Source organism: Parasteatoda tepidariorum, unplaced genomic scaffold (assembly GCF_982258835.1).
Source record: "Parasteatoda tepidariorum strain Cologne lab strain unplaced genomic scaffold, Ptep-v5.0 scaffold_16, whole genome shotgun sequence".
Classification (NCBI taxonomy): Eukaryota; Metazoa; Arthropoda; class Arachnida; order Araneae; family Theridiidae; genus Parasteatoda; species Parasteatoda tepidariorum.
This window is the reverse complement of record NW_028257375.1, coordinates 147518-167354: the sequence shown is the minus strand read 5'-3', so window position 1 is coordinate 167354 and position 19837 is coordinate 147518. Positions and strand designations below refer to the sequence as shown.

The 19837-nt window shown below is 33.6% G+C and overlaps 1 long non-coding RNA gene across 4 annotated transcripts in view; it reads right to left on the bottom strand.

Moving 5' to 3' along the window:
• Positions 1-1070: 1070 nt before the first annotated feature.
• Positions 1071-19837, bottom strand: part of LOC147800833 (uncharacterized) — a 125838-nt gene continuing 107071 nt past the window's right edge. For 2 of the 4 annotated variants that reach the window (XR_015431083.1, XR_015431081.1), the window contains 3 exons: positions 14166-14233; positions 9948-9999; positions 1071-1960 (listed from right to left, as the gene is read on the bottom strand). This is a non-coding gene — a long non-coding RNA (uncharacterized LOC147800833). The remainder of the gene's footprint in view (positions 1961-9947; positions 10000-14165; positions 14234-19837) is intronic. The other 2 variants (XR_015431082.1, XR_015431084.1) reach the window with 2 other exon arrangements.

The window sequence follows — 19837 nt, the reverse complement described above, 5'->3', positions numbered from 1 at the left end:
AATTTTTCAGACAATTGATACAGCTTATCAGTTAATCGGATCTAATGTTGCTGTATAAACGCTTGTGTGTCTACAGATTCATCAGCAAAACATTTTATAGACATGAGTTTTTGTAATATATTTTATGTTAAAACTTATTGATACTGTTAAACTATTTCATTGAATTTACTTGTAAAAAAAAGGAATAAAAAATAAATGTTAAAACTGCTTCTTTCTTTTTTTTAAAAAAAATTATTTTTATAATTTTGATTCCTTGTTAAGTATAATAAAGGTGCATGCCCATTTAAGATATTCCGCTTATATTTTATCGCTTTTTACTTTTGCTACTTGAGATTTACTTGAAACTGATTTCTAAGAGAATAGGCAATTTATTTTCTGGAGATTTAAATTTGTCAAAATACCCTAAAATCGGTAAATATTTTGAGTGGGCATATTAGAAATTTTCATTGCATCCCGTTATTCGCGATTGCAACGCTCGAAAACGATATCGGGAAGGGGACAGTTGTGTAGGAATTACAACAATATTATCCCTTTTCTTATTATTTTTTGTATTTGTCAAAAATATATTTTTCAAATTTCCAGGCCTCTTTCTTTTAGAACTATGTTTAATGTAGTTTTTAGTTCCATTTAGTTTTTTAACTTAAAAGTTTTTAATCTATTTGAAAGTCAAGATAGAAATTAACTTTTATTTTCCTATGAGTCTACTCTCTAATGCAGAAAGCATGTGAAGTGATGCTTAATATTTGGCAATTAAGGATGATTCATTGTATCAGTAAGACCTTAAGTCTGAACCATACAACCCATCTCAGGTCCTAATATTTTTCACTGATAGTAGTAGATTGCACTGCGGTAGGTTTGGCAACTGTGTCTACGCTAAATTAGAGGTTGGTTTGAATTTTCATCGCAGGTTTCGCAACACAGACAACTGTTCGAATGTTAGCTCAAATCTTGTCATCAGAGAGGCTTTGAATTTCGCCCTCCATTATGAACTTACTGACACTTATATTCTGATGGACGGCAATTGTTCAATCAAATACTTACAAAACTGGACAAAAAAGAATTGCACAAGATGTAATTTTCAAAATTTTTATACTTTCACAGTCAAGTTTGCTTCCAATGAATCTCTTCCCACTTCGGGGTCTATGAAAATGAGAAGGTGGATATGGGGCGAGTGTTACCGGCATTGTCAACCGTCATCGATGAAAAGGTATCCCATCATAGAATCGAGTTAACAAGTCCTATATACTAGTGAATTAGAATTGTATTTTTGTAGTGGTAGATACACTACAGTACTCCCCCACCAGAACTATATCTGATAGAATTCGAATGCCAGTACTTGACTCATTGCTGTTTTGTGAGATGCCGGGAAAACTGTATTAAGTTCACCGTCATGGTTGCTCCTATGTTGCTATTAGCAGTCGAGTGTATACAGGCCGACGTTGTGTGTGTAATTGAGACCTAGTAGCAGTAGCGTGAAGAGGTGAAAAATGCCGCAGTCACAAGTTGCAAGTCAACTGTTCAATGTGGACCATCCATTAAAGTAGTTGGTTCGAGGTGGGAGTTTCTGTCAAGATAGGGGTGTTCATATCAAAGTGGGAGTTTCTATCAAGGTATGCATTTTCACATCACGTCCGGGTCACCAAAGTTATCAACCATGTCAAACTTGATCTATGAAAAGGCACCCCACCACAGAATTGAGTTAACATGTCTTATATACAAGTGAATTGGAATTATATTTTTGTAGTGGTAGAATTGTCTCTGCAATTTGATGATCTGCAGCACAAACTGCATTAGCCAGTTTACGAAGCGGCTACATATAATGTTTGAAATTCGTCGTAATCACATGTATTAAATAATTAATTTGGCATCATATGACATTTTTTTCACTCATCACTTCTTATTGAATTCATATCTGTGTGAGCAACGTATCAAACTATTCAACAGATTGACTCTACAGATCCTGAAACAAGAAGTACATTTTTAATGTCTTTTCATAGCATGTTATTACAATTATAAAAATTATAACTACTGTCAAAACAACATTTCTCTCTAACAACTTACTGTAATATCTGAAAATGAGCAACGACTGACTTTGTTGTTTAAACTATTCTCTCGATCATTTGAAGGCTAAATTAAAACTTGTGGTTTTATTGTCAAAAATTATGCAAGACTCGTTTTATCCATTGCGTTTTATTTAAGGTTAAAGTAATAAAAGTTGTTGGTTGAGGGGATGACATTTTGAGGCAAAATAGTGATTACTAGATCATATCAACTAAAATGTTTCAAGACAAAATTCATTCTTGCATATGTGCTAACGGTATCGTACTATACATTAATGCTTGGAACTAAATTAAAAATTTTAGTTTGTAGGTCAAAAATGGGCTAACCTTTGTCCCAATCACGAAATGTTTTAGAGGGTTAGCTAACTAACATTTTTGATGGGTTTTTAATTTCCCAGCATGGGTCAACAAATGGCGGTGAAATTCATACTTTTGGTTTTATAGTTAAAAATTCTCGAAGTTATGTTTTGGTCGTAACTTTTTTCGGCGATCCAGCTAAGGAAATGGCAAAGTGAGCCAAAATTTTTTTTATTAGACTAACAAATCGGAGTAAATATCTGAAACTGTTTGAAAATTGATTAGATTTATTAAAAACTAGTGGGCTGCGCCCCTTGCTCGCTAACGCTCGCCAACCCCCGAAAATTGTTACGCAATCTTATATGGTTTGCTTCGCTCGCTACTAACTTAGAATTTTGTGCATTTGCAATGTACCTATGAATTCAAAACAATCATTCAAATTCATAAAATTTTTTTTTTAAAAAATTACATCTTTTTAGTAAATACTAAGTCATTAAAATAAATTTGAATTCAAATAAATGACATGTAATTCGTTAAACCTATTAGAAATGTGCTGTAGTATAATTCATGATATAAATCAAAAATCGTCAAATAAATTCGTAATGTATAAATTCGTGAAGAAAAGCGCTTTCGAAGAAATACTAAAATAGAGATCTATCGACAAAGACTACTCACTTCTGCCTAGCTTAATAGTATGAGATTGCCGCAGCTGATGCTCTCTGGTTACTTCAGTTTCCGTTTTTAAAAGCGCTATATCTTGAGCAACCTCAGCTAGATTTGGCATGTGACATTTTTAGCGGCAACCATTGGTCGATTCGCGGTGTAAGAGAAACAGTAACGTAAACAAAACAAAGCAAACGTTGCCACTGCGGAAAAGAAATACAGCCAAAATTTGGGAGCCACGTAAGAGAATCTTATTATATAAAACGCTAATAGGTATGTATCAATAAAACCGATGATATTTCTTTTCTCGCCTTGGCAACAGTTTTCATTTTTAATTAATAGGCTTCGGCGCGCAAGAGCACGTAGTGAGCATCATATGGCTAATCTATATTACATAAAACGCTAATACGTTTTAATTGATAGGCTTCGGCACGCAAGAGCACGTAGTGAGCATATCATATGTCTAATCGGGTGAATTCTCACCGAATTATCAAAAAAATTCTCACAAAATTATCTTCATCGAAGCGGATGCTTTACATCCGGCGTTCAGTACTATTTCATATTGTTTTACGACACATGGTTTTAGCCCTCTGGTGGGAAAGACATTAGAAATCATTAAACAAAAAAAGATTAATCATTAAACAAAGATTAATCATTAAACAAAACTTACAACAGTTACTTTTCTCAACAACTGAAATTTTAGAATAGTGTGATTAAGAAAAATATGTGAACTGTTTGCAATTTCAAATTAATATTGAAATGCACAGGTTTAGAATTTTCTACAGTGAAACGTTTTCGGAAATTCAGTGTTCAAAAAAGTACACAAAAGCTAGACGTTAAGAACGTATCCAATGCGCGAGCAAAGAGAGCATCAGATTGCGAAGCAATCCGAAATTAACTGCGAAAGCAGTTCCGGGGGTTGGCGAGCGCCAGCGAGCAGGGGGCGAAGCCTCCTAGTTATATAAGATTAAGAAACCTAGATTAAGAAAAAGTTATTTTGAACGTAATTTTTTTGGGTCAGGTTGCCTACTGTAGGTAAAAAAACTTCTGCAATAAGGCGAATGTTATGAAGAAAGATTTAAATTTCCTTTAGTCTCAATATATTTTTATTTATCTTTTGGCTAGAGGAATAATCATTTCCTGCAACGGACTAACGCTTGGAGGTAAAATTCTAGCTTCGGTTATTGTCCAGGTCAAAAATGGGCTAAACTTATTTTTGCCTTAACTTTTGTTTAGGTGATTATCTAACGATGCTTTCTTGTGAGTGAGCGAGGGCTACGTTTTAAAGCAGATTTCAAAATTATGTTTATCATCTTCATAATTTGCCATAACTTTTTTTTGGAACGTTTTCTACCTACAATAGGAATGTTTATTCAATTCGATTATGTGCGAGACAGTGTCTCAGAGGATAAAGCGCTTGCCCCCCAGTGGGGGGGGGATGCGGGTTCAATTCCCAGCAATGCCTAATATTTACGAATTCTGCTCCCGATTAGTACAGACCAGATGTGGTATATCCTCAATGTTAGACGGATCTTGGGTTCAAATCCCCTTGCCAACGGGTTAACAGTGGGAGTTTTTCCTCACTCGGTAACGCAAATGCAGGTGAGTTCCTTCAAAACGTTTTCCAAGAAGGTTACATTTATACACGAGTTCAAACGCCGTTTGACGCCGGTTATAATATAGAATGGAGCAATTTTCTTTGAAGAGAGGGCTAACGAAATTTAGATAAATTTCACACCAACTAACAGTTCCGAGCAAAATTCGATAATTTGTTTAAAAGTTAACTTAAGCTGATAAGATGTTTTAGCCAAAAATTACTTATAAGCAGGTTAAAAATAAACATTCCCCCGCAACAGCATAATAGGTTCTAGGGAAAGAATCAAGAGAGCATCATGCATTGACCGCCTTTATCATGCATTATCATGCATTGACCGCCTTTAAAAAAATCTTGTCGTCTAACAATTTTTTTAGAGGAAAACAAGGACTTCCGATATCAGCTTTAAAATTGTCAGTTTCTTTAAAAGCTAATAAAATGCTGTTTTAACCGTTTTTCTTATTTTGATTAAAGATTTGTTCTTACAAACTTTTGGAGGTCAAATACAGATCCTTGGTTTCTAGTTCAAAAATTACGTGAAACTTGTAATTTTAAAATATTTTAGCTGTCTGGAATGATGGACGAAAATGAAGACAGAAATATTTTGATGGGTTATGCAGGGATGGACAATACGTGAGACAAATTGCTTGCTTAGTAATTCTGAGTATAACGTCACTGATGAAAATGATGAAACGTATGAATAAAGTAGTACTTATAATGTAGCACGTATAAAGTAGTACCTCTATCATTTTATTTTATAACGTAGTCATAGATTACGGCATAAAAAAATCAAAAGCAAAATTAAATTAATAGCAAAATACATTAATTTGTCATTTTAAGATTTCAACAAAGTAAATTGGAAAAAAGTATAAAGTCGGTACAATTGTTACATCAGTAACCAACGTGAGATCCCTTTGTATTCAATTACATTTTCCAATCTCACATTCATGGACCCAGATAGCGTTCGTAAAATTTTGATATCAATATTTTTTTCCAAATATCTTGATTGCATAAATCGAATAAGAGTTGTTCTTGAATTGTCTATCCAATCTGTAAAAGTGTCTTACTAATATCGTTCAAAGATTTTCTACCGGATTCAGATGTGGGCTACGTGATGGCCACTTAACCGCTTTCCTGATCATCCCGAGTTAATTCGGGTATGTATATATTGCAAATATTGACTATCCCGAGAAAACTCGGGAGTAGTAGAATTTGTCAGTACGTTTTGTTTTATCCCATTTTTACACGGCCAGAAGAAAAAATATAATATGATGCGATTGGTTTGGAAGTTTGACAAGTTTTGTTTAGAATTTTTGCTGTTTGATTTTATTTTATTTTATAACCGTCGTTGAACAGCCGACCCAATTTCATGGATTTATGACTACTAATGTTCAACTCCGCAGCCTTGTAATTTTGAACCCAATCCAGAGGACAAGGGAATTCCTGGATCAAGTATTGGGAGAAATTTGTCTTCGTGGAGGACTTTTTGATGGAGCTAACCCGCATTTGCGCTACACGGAGAGGAAGACCACGAGAACCTCTCACGGTTAGCCTGACGGCAAGGGGACTCTGACCCATGATCCATCTATCACTGAGGATATTTCACGTCAGCACTGTGGTCGGTGGAAGCCGGATCGATTGGGATTCGGACCCGGTTTGGCTCATTGGAAGGAGAACGCTCTATCTCCTGAGCCATCGCGGTTTGCTGTTGGATTGTGGAACTGCACACGTCTTTTGTACGATTGTACATACGATGGTTGCTAGAAGAAAAAAAAAAGAGTAGAAGGAAATGGCATCACTGGCGTTTAGAAAGTATCACTTTGTATATATTTTAGACAAGGGACAACACAAAGACTAATATATAAGTTTTTTTCATTTGCCCGAGATAACTGGGGATAGTAAACTGATGGTAATTTAAATGTGTTTCACACATAAAAAAAATTAAAATTTCAACTTAAAACTTGTATACTATGTTTTGTTTTAGTTCCTTCATTTATTACTGAAATAAAAAATCTATAGATTTTTTGCATTTAAAAAAAATGGTAAGGGAAGCGTTTAAGTGATTTCATGCGGTGTTTAGTTGAATATGAAGTACGGCATTGCTTCAGGAAAGTACGGCATTGCTTCAGGAAACGTACAGCTTCGGAATAAACATATATCTTTTTCGATGAGTTCAAATTCTTTGCGGTCGAAAGTATGGATCCATTTATGCTAGTTTCACTCTTTGCTTATTTCGTTGTATTTCGTGAACTTTTAAAGCGAATCGAGAACATTCCTTTTAATCCAAGTCCCAGCAATGGTTGGAAGAATAGGCCGAAAACCAGTTTCAAGATCATCACCGGCTCAGCCCCTAAATGCTGCCTTTTCCCTTATACGCAGGTCCCGTGCCCACTTTTCGGAAAGCGGTTTACATTATGTCTATGGAAGTTAGCCTTCTTCCCTTAGTTCTTTGGAAATAGATTTCTATCGTTCTAGCCAAATCGTTCAAATTTTACATTTTGCCATATACATTAGTTAAAACAAATGATAAGAAAAATAGTTCGTTTTTTATGCAATAAAAAAACTGACAAGACAAATAAAGCCAAACCTGGTCAAAATGAATGAGAAAAAAATGGGCACAATCTGTATTCTAAATTTAAAAAAACTAGTCACTTGTCCAGGGCAGAAGCTGACCGATATCCTGTCAGAGAAAAACATATCTAATAGGGTGTATAATCGCCCCAACAGCTACACAACTCTCGCACAGCTACATCAACTCTCGCTACATACTGTTTATCAGGGTAGATATCAATGACTATGGCAACCACACCCGCTCCTGCCCCAAGTTAACCTTTAGCTCACCGATGGTCATTGGAGTTGGTCTTTAAGCTGCAATGAAGCATCCATGGATGTTTCATACCTGTTCGATGGGATTCAGTTCAGGGGACGTCGTAATTCAATCGTTGAATATTACCCGATTAAAGACAATCATCCCAAACTGAGCCCTGTATGGGGAAGCGTTATCGAACAAGAGGTTGAAATTCGGTCCACATGATCCGCGGAAAAGTATCACATAGGGTGCAAGGATTTCGTTCCTGTATGGCTGCCTGTCAGAGGACCTCAATCGAACACATAAAAATCGGTATGCTTGCCTATCATGATGCCTGCCCAGACCATCAGACCACCTCGATCATAGTGGTCCTTTTCGACAATGTTAAAGGACCCATATCGACTCCCCGGATCTCTTTAGATGAGAATGCGTCTCGAGTAGGTGTCCAGGCTGAATCTCAACACATCGCTGAAGAAAACCCACTCTCAATCATCCTTCGTTTCCGGAACCATGCTAGACGGTTTTTTTGTGGTTCACGGTAAACGGGACGCTCGGTTCAGGACGCCTGGCATACGGGGCATCTGTATTAAGCCTCTAGTCGACTGTTATCCGTAAAATAATAAATTTCTGCTGCATTATGCAGATTGCGAGGCTTTCACGGGGCTACCCCTTTTGGCTAGAACTGACTAATAAAAATCTTGAGACAGCGTTGTTGCCCTTTTGTCGCTTTGATCAGGCTGACGAACTGCTGCTCCTCTCTCCCTCTCTCTGTGGACTTTCTCGAAACCTAGAGGTTCTTTCAACAAGTAGGCTGTTGGTAGGACACTGAGCCCGTGTCCAAGAGGTCGTGGGTTCTAACCCCGCCGGCCGAAGACTCCCCGTGTTTTCAATGGTGACTGTTGCACTCTAAATCTGTTGAGTCACCAAATCCTCCATGTTGCCATAACAAATCCTTCCTGTGGGGGTACTGATCCAGAAGTTTCTTTGTCTTCTAGATTGGTTCAGAATTACAAGGCTACGGAGTTGAACGTTAGTAGTCATAAACCCAAAATTGGGTCGGCTGTTCAAAGACGGATATAAGATATAAAAACCAAGTAGCCTGTGATTGGCCCACTTTGTGTCTTTCAACACCCCGTCATCGTGCTGCATTGACTAGACTATAAAGACTGGCGATACTAAAGGTGGGTAAAAAAAATGTCAAAAAAAAAAGATTGAACTAAGCTACGATGTTTCAGAACGTCTTTACGCTACAATCTTAGGCGAGCAAATGAGGTACCACTACATAAATGTGATCATAGCACTACGACCATAAGATGTCACAGACTACTGCGTGGCAAGGTGTGCGAGAAGAGCTTAGCTATCATCTCATAACTCATTTGCATATAGGTGTTGCTTTTTATTTATTTATTTTTTTAAAAAAAAACGTTCCTTCCTTAATTGGTATTATCAAAGTAAAGTTATATTCTTTGAAGTGACGTAGAAATTAGAATACCATACTATTCAATTTTTTTCCCTAATCATTAAAGAAAATAAAACATGATAAATAATTATTAAAAGTCATTTTTTGCATGGAATTATCTTCGGATAAATATATTTTATAATTATGCACAAAATATTTTCAATTCGCTTAAAAAGTTCTCTAGATATTGGGGATTACGCAAAAGGTAAAATTAACATAAAAGGGTCAAAACTTTGGGAACCATATTTTACAGATTGCTGCTATTTCTTACATTTTGAGGGTCAGAAAAAGTACGTTTATTTGTCCGATTTTGTAACTTTATATATCGTCTGCGCTAATTAATTAGCTTATTTAATCCTCGAACCATTAAGATCTAAACCGAATACTTGAAGATCCAATCATGAGATTAAAACTATTTAGGTTGATTTGTTTTTCTTCTTTTATGCACTGTTCATCAAAATAAAATTTTATTGCGGAAATAGCTTTAAAGAAGTCTCATTTCAGTTGAAATGAGCAGATTTGAGAAAAAAAGCCAACAAAAGAAATTGGTAGTAATATTAACAAAAAGGAGTGATACTTTTTGAAAAAAAGCATAAAAGTATTTCTACTGCAACTAAGATGATGAACTGGTGAAGTTGTTTCAGAAACTTTACTGTTGTCATTATAGTTCATTTACGTCGCATTAGAGCTGCACAATGGGCCATTGGCGACGGGTCTAAGAAGCATCCCTGAGGATGATCCGACCATCAGAATTTTGATCCTCTGTAGAGGGGATGGCAACCCAACGACCTGCGCGCGAAGTCCAGCACTTCACGGTAGAACAGTTTAACGAGTACCCATACCGCACACCCTCGGGTCCCTATGCAGAGTGATTCAAGTGGTCACCCACCCGCACACTGACCACAGCCAGTGATGCCTGACTACGGTGATCTGCTGAATGATCAGTCCACTTGCGGGGCCAGAAACTTTACTGAGAAGTGAAAGTTTGAAAACTTAATTTTTGGTAAAAACATGTGTAGACATGTGTGTTACAAAAGTGATAAATCATGAGAAGGATATTCTTACCTGACATATAGTGTACGTCATTATACAGCTAATTTAAAGCCGTAACTCTTCCCTATCAGAAAAATAGTTACTTTAGTAGAACCATAACTCCAAAAAAGCAGACTAAATAATGTAATCAGAATTGAAGGGTGTGTCACAATTCCGCCCGGAATTGGAAATAAAGTTGGTTTGATCGCCAAATTTAAATCCCTGAGATATTTTTTATGGGGTTACATCAAAGATTTTATATTGATTTCATAGAATTACGAACATGAACCACATCCGCCACCATTGATCGTAATATCTTGCAGCAAGTGTGTGCAAGAATTTTAATTCTGCCGCATCACCAAAGATTCTCATATTGAACGTTTTTGGAGAGAAAAAAATGTTCCTTTATCAAGTGAAAGTAACATTTGTAGATGTATTGATAGTATTTTGTTTGTTATAAATCTTCGAAGCACTGAATGAAATTGTGACACTCCCTGCATATAATTGTAGCCTTGAATAATAAAAGTAAGACACTAGTTAAAAAATATACATATAATAAACAGTTTATTGGGTTCATTATTGGATAAGTTTGCAAAGCGCTGTTTGAATTTGGTATAAGAAAGTTCCACACTACATGCTCTTTAATCCCGATCATGTGCTCTTCTACAGTTCCAAAAACGCATGGTACATATGTTAGTAAGCATAAATCATCATACAATCCATGGTCCTTACGCAAGTTGCTAGAGGGTGCCTCCCAGCGACCCCCATAAAAAGCCTGTTTACATTAACTGTTTTCATTTGCTCTGTAGATCTCCGATCAGATGGATGCGTTACTCAAATCGGCGGAGATGCATTGCATGCACGGAACTACGTACGACAATGCAAGGGAAGTTCCAAAGATTGCACGGATGTCGTTTTCCAACATGTCCATGTTGCAAGAATATTTCAACGACTGAATCAACAACTATGCGAAAGGGGTTCTTTTTCAAGTTGCACTCAGTTCTTTTTCAAGTTGCAGTAAATTTTGCAAGTACATAAAAGTAGTTTTGTTTTATATTTTGACATTACTTTAAATGATAAACAAATTTTATGATTTGCATTTAATCTTTTTTGTACGTAACTGTATATTTGTTAGTATTCGCCGAATTAAAATGTAGTTTTTTTTTTTTTCAATTACTTTGCTCTTTCTATAGTTCCGATAAGATTATACTAGCAATTATTCTAGAGTTATTACTGAATTCAGTAATTTTGAATATTTTTTTACAAAGGAAAAAATTGCGTTGTAAAAAGTAAACTTTTCTGAAAACTTACTCATGACTAAACAATTAACTGACAGAATTAATTTCTTTGTATTATTTTATTTTTAAATTGTATATTTGTCAGGATTCGCGGGATAAAAATTTGTTTTTTTCCAATTACTTTGCACTTTCTATCAGGGTTCGACAAGTGGGCCCACCTTAAAAAGACCTACTTGGGACGCTAATTGGGTTTTATTAAAAAAAAATGTTTTCATTAAAACTTATTGATTCCCATTTAATTTTATGTAACTTATTCTGTAGCATAAGTTTGTCAAATAGATTTGCATGCTTTATATGATTAAGTTTTTAATATTTATAAAGTTGAAGAAACTTGAATCTGTAATTTTATATTACTATTAAAAACTTTAAGCGGGTTTTTTCAAAAAGTAATATTTAATGAAATTAAATTAGATAGAAATTTAAATAACATAGTCTGTAAGGATCAATTTTTCAAATGCAGTTGCATGCTTTATATTATTAATAAGCAGGTTTTGAATAAATTATGAAGGAAGTTGAAAATATTTTTTTACCCGTTAAAGCACTTAACAGGTTTTTTCAAGGTAATATTTTTAATAAAAAAATATTAACACACGTTTAACTTTAAATATACTAATATGTAGGTACTTTTTATATCTGCTTTTTTCATAATTTAATAGAATAATTTATTTTTTGAAATTAAAGATAAAGTTAAAATTATTTATCTAAAAATGAAGTCTTTTTCTTACAGTTAAATATTCGAAAAAATGGGGCAAGTAACTGATACTCCTAGTAATTATACATAATTTTAATTTCACTTTCTATTAATCTTATTATAAAAACATGGAAGACCATTAAAAATTTATTTCAGTTTTTACTGATTATAAACAACTTACTCATACCTTAACAATATGCTGACAGAATTAATTGGTTGGTATTATTTTATTTTTAATGACTGTTCCTTATTGTCTGTTGCCTTAAATATACTCGCTTCACCTTTCTTAATAAAATTTTTTACTTGTATTGCAGCAAAGATGAGTCAAAACTTTGAACAAGCGCCCGTTGGGGAAACTTTTAAATTGAGCATCGAAATGGAGAGCACATTTATTGAACTCTTGAAGAAAAAAGAGAACATTTGGAATGTAACATCCCGCCACCACAGGAAACATCATTTAAGAGCTCATAAAAAATTTATCGAAACTGCTTTTACATTTCTTTTGGAATAAATTGTTCACTTTTATCAGTTCGTGTTTTTCCTAATTTTTAAATAGTTTGTGTTTATTCATGTTGAACCTTTAACAAAATAGTGCCGTTTAATAGCTTTCTTTTTTTTTAAAATTCAGTTTCACATAAACTTTTAATTTTCTATAAATAGCACAATTTTTTTCAAACTAGAGCATTTCACTAAACATATATATAATAGTACTTATCAAACTCTTAAAAAACTATTTTAATAATTTTTCAAAAACTTAAAGTCAACATTAAAAAAATAATTGTTATTGCATTAATTTGGTGCAAAAATTTATCAAACTCTTAAATTTTGTTCTTACTGTTTATTTTTACTTTTATAATTTATTTTAAATTTTGTTTTCTCCGTTGCAAAATATACATAGTAAATATAAATTGCAAAAAGCTATATTATGTTATTAAATATATGAAAAACTTAAAGGTAATTTATTTGAATAATTTAAAATAAGCATATGACTAAAGGTAAAAAATAATCTAAAAATATCTTTATTAACTAAAGATAAAAATCCATTGCGACTTATGAGTTTAATTTATGATAATAAGTGAAATTAATACAGCATGCAACGAATATATTTATAACAAAATGGTGATTTTTTTCTTCCTAAATTACTTTTCCAATATTAAAACTAATTATATATTTTTAACATTTATGTCTAAGATTTCACAAATGAAAACAAACAGTTCTCTCAATTAATTTTCATAACAGCCTAATATCTGTCCTCGTAAGCGCCATGCTTTACTTCAAAGTGTCCTTCTCTTATCTTTTTTTTTCTTTATCAAACTGTAAATGATCAAGCTTGAAATTGCTAAGGAAGGATCCATTGCCGTCGATTAAATTAAATTTAACTAACACACGAGCTGAGTCTTTCGATGAAAAATTTTATCCGTCTATGAATAAAGTGCTAAATCGCCTAAAGAGAAAGAAATCACTCGTTTACCAATGGTCAACTCTTTTCAACCGTATGGCAACCATAGTTCAACTGTTTCAGGTGGTTGTTGAACACATGGAGTAATTGAACGAATTTTCGCTATGTGTGATATGGCCTCAAGAATGCCATTTGTAACGGACGAAATTGTGCACCATATTTTGACGTGCGAAATTAAGTTTCGATCGTAAAACTACGTTGTTTCAATCTCTTTTTTTTCAACCATGGTTTTTGACACTCCACTATTTTCAACCTATTACGATACTCGAATTCCGAATTGTAAAATAATCACATTCTAACAAGCTTAATTTAGCGACTATTCTATCGTGAATCCATGTCGTTTTTTAATCATTTCCTCTTTTTAACAATCCGATATTTTTTGTAAGAGATTAAGACGTTGAAATTCGAATTACAAAGTAAGCACATTCTGATGCATTCACTAATAAATCGACGTCGTTTACATTGTTTATTTCTGTTTTGGTTTTCTTTTAGTATAAGATTTTGATATATGATATTTCGACGCAAATTATCACTTTTCTGAATTATCACTTTTTGATTCACGACGCTTTTAATACAAATTTGTTTCCGTGCATTTTTTTATCAATTTATCCTTTGCTTTTCAGTCATTTCATATGATTTTCTTAAAATCTGATATTTTATACAAATTTGTTTATATATTATGACGCAACTTACTAGTTTGGCAATAATAATTTCCTTAAATTAATCTTTCTTTTAAAGTTTTCTTTTTTTCTGTTAATTCTAACTTTTTAGCTATTTTTTGTTAAAATAGTAGGTATAGTTACCTCTCATTGAACTTAGTAGCAAATAGTTGCCATTACAGGCTTTCTCTTCTCTCTTACAAAAAATAAACCTAAAATTGAAATGAAAACAATTAGAAATCAAATATAATAATATATAGTATATAATAAGCATTACAATATATGTTAAGGACGGGGTTACATTTAAAGCTTTTAGTATTAAGAAAACACTTAAAGACAATACAAAATAAATAATTATCGCTAGAACATCTTCCAGAGCTGTCTCCCCGTTGCCGTTTCGAGAGTGAGCGTTTGAAGGGAGTCTACTTTACTACAGATGGCGCTGCACTGCGTACGCAACATATATAATAAGTACTTTAAAGCACACAAGTTCGGAAATTAACTCAATCACAGGAAACTCAAAAGAGATGGATAAAATTCTCAATACATTTTTGTCTGATAGGCTTACAAAAAATTTGGTTGGTTAACGATTTTCTACAAAAGTTTAACGTTTCTATTCGATTTCTTTTTTGACGGTTTGGCAAACGAAAATAGCAAGTGAGCTCAGCTAATAAATTAGTTAGACTACAGTTTCTGTTTTAACAATTGTAATTGTTTTTAAATGTAGTGAATATCTATAAAAAATTAGGAAAAAGTAGCCATAATGATAATTTTCTTTTCAAAAGGTTGTCTATCGCAGGATAAACTTTTTGTACAACAGGTCTACGATAGGAGACAAAATTTAAACTTTAAGTTATTGTTAAAAAGTTAAAACTGGTTTTAGTCATACTCTATTTTTTGACACGTGGAAAAACTATTTCACACAACAGTCTGAAGCTTGGTGATAAAATTAAAACTTGTGGTATTTAAGTCAAAAATTCGGTAGAACTTATTTTGGCCACAATTTTAGGGTGAGCGATGAGCTAACGAAAATATTTTGAGGGAGAACGTAAGTTAACGATTAATATGGATTACGTTTGTTCGCAGATTTTGAAATTGCGAGTGGAACAATTTTCAAAACATTTTTTTTTTGGTACTTACAATGGGTAGGATTATTTATTTAGACAATAAGAGTCGCGGGAGACAGAGAGCTTCTCGTCCTAAAGGGGTGCCCTAGGTTGAAATCCCAGAGGAGGCTGGTCTTAAATAATTCTACTCCTGGCTCTCACAGACAACACTGGCGACGAAAAATACCCTCGATGGCAGATGGATCATGAGTTCGAACTCCCTTGCAGTCGGACTTAATGGGAGAGGCTTTCGTGGTTTTTCTCTCCATGTTTCGCGCTTTTCCTTACCTTGTTTTCCACTTCTGATTTGTTTCTTCAAAAAATCCTTCACGAAGGCTAGTTTTATTCCAATACTTGATCCAGGAGTTTCCCTGTCTTCTGAGATGGTTTCAAAATTACAAGGCTATGGAGTTGGACATTGAGAGTCATGAACTCAGGAGTGGATTGGCTGTTCGACGCTAGCTATGAATTGGTAAACGTATTGAGATGAGACAAAGATCAGAACGATTCTTTCCTGACCAAAAATCAGTTCAAACTTGTTGTTGAAGCTCTTTTTTTTAATGGCTGGGCTGGCGAAAGTATTTGGCGGATCAATATAAGATTAATTTCACACGTGCTAACAGTTCCAAACAAAATTCGTAAATTCGGTCCAAAAATAAGCTTAATCAGCTATGAAAGTTGTTATGGCTTCAAAATACATGCAAGCATGTTAAAAGCAAGCATTCCTGCTATAGCCTAAACTGTTATAGACTGAGGGGGTAATGGAGGTTAATGGTTAATTATTTCATGGACCAATGCACTGTGGGCCAGAAGACTATCATCTTTGGCCAAAAGTTAAAAGTTAAATTTTGAACTAAAATAAGTGTAGGCAGTTTTAATATAGCCCAAATTAAGTATTCATAATTAAAACATTATAATTTAATTAAAACATTATTTATCATTATCATTCCAAACATTATAATTTACTTTTTGAACCGACGAGAGTAAAATGTAATGAGAAATATGTTAAAATTGTTTTTAAATTTTTATTTCAGAAACATGTATGGGAATTTCACCTCACTGTTACATTTTTATCAGAATAATTAGTCTGAAATTATAGTACAACTTTTCAATTTGTTGGATTAGTTAATACTCTTGACAAACTTATAGTTTGTATCTTATCATTTGACATTTTACAATGTTTGAATGACATTCAAAACTTAGTTCCAAAAAGTTTTACCAGGTAATTAGCTAATTTTTTTTTGTTGTCTTCTTTGATGTTTCTTTTTTCGATAAAACCTGCCCATTTGGCCCGTATTGCACAGGTGAACTAAATATACCAAAAAACAAAAATATTTTTTTTCTTCCTGTTTTCGCGTTATTTTGTAATATTACCTCGGAAATATAATTTGCTTTTCATTTTTAATATAAAATTACGAAAATTATTATATTTTCATTGCTATATTTAATTATTTAAACGTACTATATTATTATTTTTATTTTTGCTCGCCATATTTCAGCCGCCATTTTGGGGGGGGGGGGTATTTTCAATGTATTTCAAAATTTTAGTTATGAATTCAATTTACCTGCACATAAAAGCCCCTAAATACCCCCCCCTCATTGCTATATATAATAATTTTGAAACAAAGTTTATCGAAATACTAATTTTGGCCACGAAACCTTGGATGCTGGTCCACTGCGCAATGGCATGATGGTGATGTAGTAGCCGATCTCATTGAAATCGATCTGAAGACTACAAGAAGGTCATCGAACCTCAGTTCTTCCCAAAGACCCACTGAGAGACATCGGGGGATCTTTCCTTATCGCGGTAAAAAAATTTAAGCTAGTTGGCTAATGAAAAGTTCGCTGTTGTTATAAGCTTACGATATCCTCATATACACTAATTATTGCTGGTAAAAAGTTTAAATTTTACTTCCAAAATATCAGAATTTTTAAAACTTAACAAAACTCTTATTTCGGCCGTAATTCTTATGTTCGAACAAAATATTTGTTTTGCTAATGATATCCAATTATAAATTTAAATTTGGAGGTAAAATTCATTCTTTTGAAGTTCTCTGTCAAAAACAAATTTGCCTCAGCTATATTTTTTTAAATTTATTTACATTTTTTTTTTGCTGTTTAGCATACGAAACTTTTTCACGGGATAAAATTTTACTAATTGGCTTAAGTTCGATAGAAAAATTCAATTTTCTCGTTTAATGATCAAAAAATATCTAGAGATTGTTTTTGAAATAACTTTTTTATTGGAAAGAAAATTTTTGGTGGTCAAATGTAGGGCTAATAATTTCTTACAATGAGCTAATTTTTAAATACGATGTTCACTTTTTTAAACTTTGGTAATGAACTTGATTCATTTTTTATTGCGAAATTCATTTCCTTGCAAATGATTTTTAAAATGAAAAGGCGAATTTACACCTATACCTAAACTAACGCAAGCTGTTTCCTGCAATGGGCTTAAACTTCGACGCAAAAATTTAAACATGCGGTTTAAAATCCGATAAATATTTGTCACCGTCATATTTTTATGACATCTTAGCCAGAAAAAACGTTAAGGGGCTAACAATTTCTTTTAATAAGCTTCTGTTTCATGGTGAATGGGCTATCAGTATCAAGCAATGGTTTATCAATTTTAATGGATTATCATTTCGAGTGGGCTAATATTCGTTCAACTTTTTGTTTTAAACATATCTTTGTATTATCTTTTTATTGAATTTCCGAATGAAAACTTTTGAAGGACTAAAGTAGAGAAACAAAATTTCTACGAGCAGCTAACATTTTGAATAAAAATTAAATATTGTGTTTTCTAAAATTCTAAGATTTACTTCATCTTACTATTTATGCAGTTACATCAAATATTTGTTGCATATTTTAACTTATAATCTCTGTATAACCCCCTCGAGTGTGTTGCGGTTTTACTTATCTTTCTAAAATTCTAAATAAAAGATTAATTAAAACTTGTTACTGCTTTTTTTAACGGTAGGTTTATAGATCACTAAATTTGTAAAACCAATTTCAGCCATAACTACATTTTAGCAAGTGAGCTACAAACAGGGTTGCCGGATTTGAGCCAGATAGAACAAAGCTGGTGCGCTTTTTGTTCAAACCACAGGGATCTGTTTAGAAGAAATTTGGGTCCGTTAACGGACCCTTCACAAAATATTTCAACTTAAAAAAGGACTCTTCACAAAATGATTTTTCTTTTAATCGAACCCTTCACTAATTTGTTTATCTTCATTATTGTTTTGTTAATCGAATAAACCCTTCCCAGGGCAGAAACCAAGAAAGATGGATGTAAACGAATTAAGTTTTGTCTCCAGCTGACGATTCTTCCATTATTCGTCGGAAATGAATATTCTGCTTTCAGCAGGTATAGGCTAAATACCATATATTTTCATGTTCAAGGGTGATTGTGAGCAAAATTCCGGAAAATTTCGTGAGTTAAAAAAAGGTTTCAATTGAAAAAAATTTAAAAAGTTTATTTTTCCCTTTTCTCAATATTTCTTAGTTTACTTAAAATATATTTACAATTTTACACATACCTATACCATTTACACATACCTATGATGACCTGGAGAAGTAATTAAAATTTACAAATATGTCTTTTTTTCTTGAGTTTATAATTATAACAACTATTTACTGATAAAAAATGAATATTAATCATGATTACATGCTTATAAAGTATCTCTCTGGCTCTCCCTTACAAACAAATAAAATAAACTGTGTTTTTAAGTTCCACCTTTGAAAATTTGATTTCCGGAAATTTCTATGATTAATGATTTTTTTAAACGTCTGGACCTTCAATCTCCGGAAACTTCCGGATCACTGTTAGCGAAAAATCCGGAAATACGGATTTTTTCCGGAGCACAATCAGCCCTGTATGTTGCATCTCTAATTTAGAAGCAGCAATTGCTGTTTATTTTTGAAAATTTAATTTTTTTTATTATAATTTTACAGTGCCGAGCATAATCTTGTATGTATCTACAATTTAAAAACTCCTTGAAAAAGTTTTTTGCAATAACTGGACCCTATTTGCACAAATTCGTAAAAGCGGACCCTGGTTCAAAGAATGTGAGTAATTTTTCATATATTTCTAATAGGGTGTATAATCGCCCCAAACAGCTACACAACTCTCGCATCGGTGTTTCATACTGTTTATCAGGGTAGATATCAATGACTATGGCAACCACACCCGCTCTTGCCCCAAGTTAACCTTGAGCTCACCGATGGTCATTGAAGTTGGTCTTTAAGCTACAATGAAGCATCCATGGATTTTTCATACCTGTTCGATGGGATTCAGTTCAGGGGACATCGCATGCCACTTTAGTAGTTGAATATTACCCGATTAGAGGTAATTATCCCGAACTGAGCCCTGTATGGGGTAGCGTTATCGAACAAGAGGTTGAAATTTGGTCCATATGTTCCGCGAAAAAGTGTCACATAGGGTGCAAGGATTGTGTCCCTGTATCACTGACCTGTCAGAGTACCTCAATCGAACAGACCGGTATGTTTGCCTACCATGATGCCTGCCCAGACCATCAGACCACCTCGATCATAGTGGTCCTTTTCGACAATGTTAAAGGACGAATATCGAGTCCCGGGATCTCTCTAGATGAGAATACGTCTCAAATCGGTGTCCAGATTTAAACTCAACACATCGCTGAAGAAAACCCACTCCCCAGAGGTGTTTTTGGAAACATGCTAGACTGTGGT